The sequence below is a fragment of the Schistocerca cancellata genome, chromosome 7 (assembly GCF_023864275.1).
Source record: "Schistocerca cancellata isolate TAMUIC-IGC-003103 chromosome 7, iqSchCanc2.1, whole genome shotgun sequence".
Taxonomy (NCBI): Eukaryota; Metazoa; Arthropoda; class Insecta; order Orthoptera; family Acrididae; genus Schistocerca; species Schistocerca cancellata.
Window position 1 is genome coordinate 429,718,684 of NC_064632.1, and position 6,000 is coordinate 429,724,683.

Consider the following 6,000-nt stretch of genomic DNA (forward strand, 5'->3'; position numbering starts at 1 on the left):
AACAAGTTTTTTTCCCCTCAAGAATATGAATTAGGCGCCCCCTTTTCCCGGAAGTATCTAGCTGCTTGCTGCGACTGCTTGTACAGCCAACAGCCACATTGCTGTTGACAGAAGCGGGAGAATCTACTACTCAAACGTGACTACTGCGCATTAGAGATGGGGGATGTGCTCTTGAACTAATTCATAGAGTTGAATCTTTCAAAGGTGTGAACAATCAGTGATTCAGAAAAAAAGAACGGTAGCTCCAAACGTTTCCCACGGCAGAGAGAGAGAGAGAGAGAGAGAGAGAGAGAGAGACGGAGCATATCAGCAGCGCCTCTGCTGGTCACAGCACAGTGCACGCCACACAACACAGCCAGCGCCGGCCTCTGCCCTGCTTCTACCTTGGCTGCCTGCATTGTGCAGTGCCCCATTGGATTTTGTGTTTCACATATGCCGTGCCGTCTCCGTGCGTCGTCTGCAGCGTGCAGTGAGTGTCTGGCGCAGCTTAACTTAGCATCGCACTCTGTCGGCGATCGTTTCAGTCGCACGTCCTGCCCTCTGGGCAGTTGATGCGAGCAACAGGACAGAGAGCCACCTAGCGGATAACATAGGAACTACTTGCAACAACTTGCTCGCAAGGGAACGGACGATTTGTCTTGGAGCGGGTGAGTTCACCGCTCCCCCCACCCTTGAAACTCGCCCGCTCAACGCTCACCCCACCGTCTCGACTCTAGCCAGAGCGTCGAGCAAAGCGACTCAGGTGTCACTCTGGTCTCTGCGGTCTCAGCTCACGCAGTAATACAGCTCGCGGTTCGACCTGCTCGACTCAGCGCCTCTGCATCGGAGTTCGTCCCTACTGGATATTGTTCTTCGTAATAATACCGCTATGTATATTACATTATTATGTTATGTATACATTAATTGTTTTTATTTTATTTTTATTTGTTTAAACTGATCAGATTAGGTTCCTGACGACTCCTCTTACTATAGGATTTTTATTATGGACACTCGAATTTACGCTTTAATTACGAGCGAACCGATAAACTTATCGCAAAATGTGATACACCAATATTTTCCTTGTTTTATTCTGTGTAAGGCTATATGCAGCACTTTCGTTTTACAGTCAAATTTATATTTTTTTTCTTATTCTGGTACGGATTTTGCAATTTTAGGCGTCTTCGGAAGGAAACGTTCACTTTAAAAATATATGGCTTGCGATGTATTTGTATGAGGTTAATGAAATTTTAATACATTGTAGCCAAATATATTGTTAATGTAAATCTCAAGTTACAACATTTTCCGATCACCCAAAAAACCACGATAGTGCAAAATAAATCAATAATCAAAAACTTTGTCATATCGTGGAAATTTCAATAAACAATACAAAATTCTTACTCATTATCTGTGTTACTTCAAAATAGGATCAAATAAGATCAAAATACAGGTATAGTACTGGAATAAACCAAGTTTAAAGGGCAATGTGCCTTCCATTTGTTTTCTATTGTAAATGAGTGGTGAGTCATGAAAAAGAGCTAATTCATTTCAGGGAGTGAACAGTTCTGATCCGATCTCTGAAAAGAACAGTTTTGCCCATCTCTACTGCGCATGCGCATGAGCCCGCGCGTTAACTGCTAAAACAAATCGAATGTAAACAGTTGCGACTACACGCTCATTGGAGGCAATTTGTTGTTATGAAGCACTGCATAGTCTTCCTAAAGCCTTTGACACATTTTCAATCGGCAGACGCTTGCATGAGCACTTGTGTCGACATTGTATATGGCGTATTTCCTTTGCAATTTAAGTTATTTTCGTTTTTTTTTCCCTCGTTTATGTTTTATTGTTGAAGTATTATTCTGCAGTAGCGGGATACAGTAATATCCTTTGTTAGTGTGTCGGTTCTTACTAGTCAAAATTACAAAAAATTAACTGAAAACTAAAACAATGAAAAATTCCCGGAATTCTAAAAATATCCTGGGTTTTTCCCCGTTTTCTCCCGGATGAAAAAAATCCCGGGTTTCTCCCGGATCTCCCAGTTGTTGCGGGTCGTAGACACCCTGCTATATGTCAGGAAGAAATGACCGAACAATACAAATAGTGGAAATGCCACAGCATCCTCCCGAAAATAATAGCACGTCAGATAGAATTAGACTAGATACAGTACAGGTTACATCTTCCAGTAACGCAAGCAATACTTTTGACATGCAGAATCTTGTTCACGAGAATGTTATTTGAAACATGCTTTGTTGAATGCACCTATTTTATCATACGCAGATGTTACTAGAAATTTTTCCATTGGCACCGACAGTTCTAAAACCGCTTTAGGCGTACACGTTTTTCAGGAAATTGAAGAAGATGGTTGTACAGTAATTAAAAACATAGCCTTTGCGAGTCGCATTCTGTCACCTGCTGAACGCAATTATTCTGTTACAGAACTTGAAACATTATGTGTTGTATGGGCATTTACGAGATTTCGGCATTTTCTTTATGGAAGACATACGACTGTTTACACAGAACATAGAGCGATACAGTTTTTACTTTCCGCTAAATTTACACACGACAGATTAAGCAGATGGAAACTTTATTTGCCGGAATTTAATTTTACAGTTGTTGACATTCCCGGTACACAAAATATTGTAGCTGACGCACTATCCCATTCTCTCAGCAACAATCAGCAAGACATCGCAACCAACTTGTGCAAAGCAAATTTCAGCGTCGTGTACATTCACCAAGTTGCATTTTAGAATTTCATTTCGTCGTCATTACAAGACATAGCACAAGAGCAGAGTATGGAAAGAAATTAAACACCTTTGGCAAGATAGGAATAATGTTACGATTAGAAACCATTACAGTGTACGCAACGACATTCTGTTTCGCCGCTCTCAACCTGACAGCAACAATTGGTTATTATGCGTTCCAGACGAGCTTGTTAACAAATTAATCTGGTATACTCATTAAGTTACGCACATTACGGAGCCAATTATTCATGAAATTATTCATGAAATTAATGTGCTATAAGCAGTTGGTCATTAAACCTGTGTCATTCATGAATGTGATCACATATACTCTATTTGTTTCATAACCTTGCTACAGCTGACTCATGACCAAAGACGTTACACATCTTCATTTGCAGCATATTATTATGCCCCAGCAATTAATTATCGATCCCAACGCAATGCATTCCTAGCACAAAAAAAAAAAGAAAATGTATTACCAGTCCCAAATAATGCTACCAATATAAAAGAGTTATGAGTAATACTAAATGATGTTTTCTAATCACAGACTTTGAGTAATAGTTACAGTGTTACATTTTAATTATGTCTTATGTCACTTGAATGATGAGTTCTGCGTAATAGTGAATGATATTTTGTAATAATGCATGCATGCTCTACACTCATTAACTCCTGTTTTGAATGATGACTTCTGATGGTTTGTAACTGGCCACTGAGAGCCAATAATTATTTTTAAATATGTCATATGTCACTTGAATGATGAAAAATGTTTTGTAATACCCAATACTTGCTGGCCAACGAATGCCACTGTTTGTTATATTTTAAATTTGTATTATGTCACTTTTATGCTATATATATGAATACTAGTAGCTTGATGCTACACTCATTAGCTCCTGTTTTGAATGATCACTTCTGATGGTTTGTAACTGGTCAATGAGTGCCAATGTTCTCTGTAAATAGATAACTTATGAACATTATTCTGTAATACTTCATACATGGTACAGAAATGTTCAGTAACTGGGCGATGAGTGCCTCCAATTAATCAAATCAGTTGATAGACTAGTAATTATCAATGATGACTGGCATAAGACTTAACGTCCTTCACCTTCTGACCTAATTACCAGAAATTACTACAATATCCGTTTGTCCTGTCTATCCTCACGCTCATGGAACACTATATTTGGTTTTTGCACTAATTCTACGTTGGTGTACCTTACAAGAAAGTGGTGTTGACACGACATGCTGTCCACCACCTTGAGCGATGGAGATGTTATTATGGTCCCACTGTTTGGTGTACCTAATGTACAACATGGAATATTACTACGACATTTCAGTGTCTTGGCTACACTGATTAATACTTCAGGGAAAAGAACTTCAGATTGTCTCACTTGGTGTTGTGCTTCTGTAGAAAGATATGGACTTTTAGTGCAGCTGCGTGCAACCTAATGTGCTACAACCATGATGCAAACCTTCCCTTTCCTATCCTAGTTCATGTAAAATAGTAAAAAACAAACTACAGTGCGTGTGCACTTTATGTCATTTGTTAATATGATTTGTATTCATTACGTATGTACTACAGTGCGTGTGCACTTTTTGTCATTTGTTAATATGATTTGCATTCATTGCGTATACATTTTGTGATTTGCTGATATGTTCTGTACTACAGTGCGTGTGCACTTTATGTCATTTGTTAATATGATTTGTATTCATAGCGTATACATTTTGTGATTTGCTGATATGTTCTTTACTGCAGTGCGTGTGCACTTTTGCCATTTGTTAATATGTTTTGTACTCATTGTGTATACATTTTGTCATTGCTTGATATGTTCTGTACTCAGTGCATGTGCACTATATTTTATTTCATGTTCTCCACTTATATATATGTATATATTCTGTGATTGTAAACTTAGTTAATTAAGAAAAATTTGTTGCTCATGGCAAGTCCAATTGACTCACCATCGCTGCCAAATTTTTGCCCCCACAGTGGAGGGTTGTGCAAGAGGTATGCGACATATGCGCTGCCTGCAACAGGCAAGACTTAGGAGAGTCTCTGACCAGAGAGCAGTATGTAGTTAGTTGTTGCCTGTCGCTAGTCTGCGTTAGTCTTCAGTAGTATGCAGTAGTCGACAGTTGTCTGCGGTAGTCGGCGTAGTCGGCGCGTGTCGGCAGTCTGCTCTGGTCGGGACTCTGGAGGATGAGTATTATTGTAGAAGGTAAAGAAGCAGCCTTGCGCATATCTAGTAATGTATGTTAACTGTCATCAATTTCTTTAAAAAAAATGCCCCAAAAATAATTTTTATAATATAAAGTAATTTTTTTAAAAAAAGCATTCATTTGAATTTAAAGATTTTATCCAATGAATAATTAATTCCTTTCACGAGTCACAAAGCTAAGGCCAGCATTGCACGGAGCTGTGCCGAAAATTTTTTAGGTAAGAGCAGATATATTCGCAGTTTTTATTGAGGTAAGAATTTTTGCTTTTTTCATTCAGAATACAGGGCCGAGGCGCAGCGCTGCTGTCGTCATAAAATCTACCAGGTTACAGAATTCTTTTATTATTTTGTGGTTTCGGAATTTTTCTGTTTCGAACTTAACATTAAATGAGAAAAGAATTTTGTGGTTACATTGAGTGTGAATGCATTTGTGCACGGAGACCATAAACGGGAACCAATTTTGTTCAGAGGTTACAATATTTAAAATTCATTTAAATTCTTATTTCCATGGGAAGTTTACACCTGGTTGATATTTTAAATAAAATATTTCGTGTGGGGAGGTTACAGTGTATTCTAGACAGATGGTTGGTGTATGGGGATGCTTCGAGTAGCAGGAAGCTCAGACAGCCTAGTAGCCGGTGTTCTGCGGTTAGTTCCGGAACGTCTTGTCGCGTGCTGTACGTCGGGCGGCGGCGGCTGGATTATCTTAATTATTGAACGAGGGACTGCCGCGGCCGGCGCGTAATCTGGTGGACCGGCCTCCGCCGTGTATGGCCGGCTCACATGTCAGACGGCGGATGGATGGCGGGCCACTCCGCGCTCGTTAAACATTAACCCCGCCGCCCTGGCGCAGCCGCGCTCGTATCCTCCACCGAGCATCTCACTTATGAATATATGAAAGGTTACAAGGCGGTGTAGCGCAAGGAAAACAGGAATTCACAAACGTTTCCAAAAACTTCAAAACACAAAAAGAGTGGCGCAAGTAAAAGAATTACGGAAGGCGTTTAGAATGCGTGCTACGAATTACTTGCACACACTGAAAGGGCTACATTTGTGTCTATGAAAGAGCAGTGGAA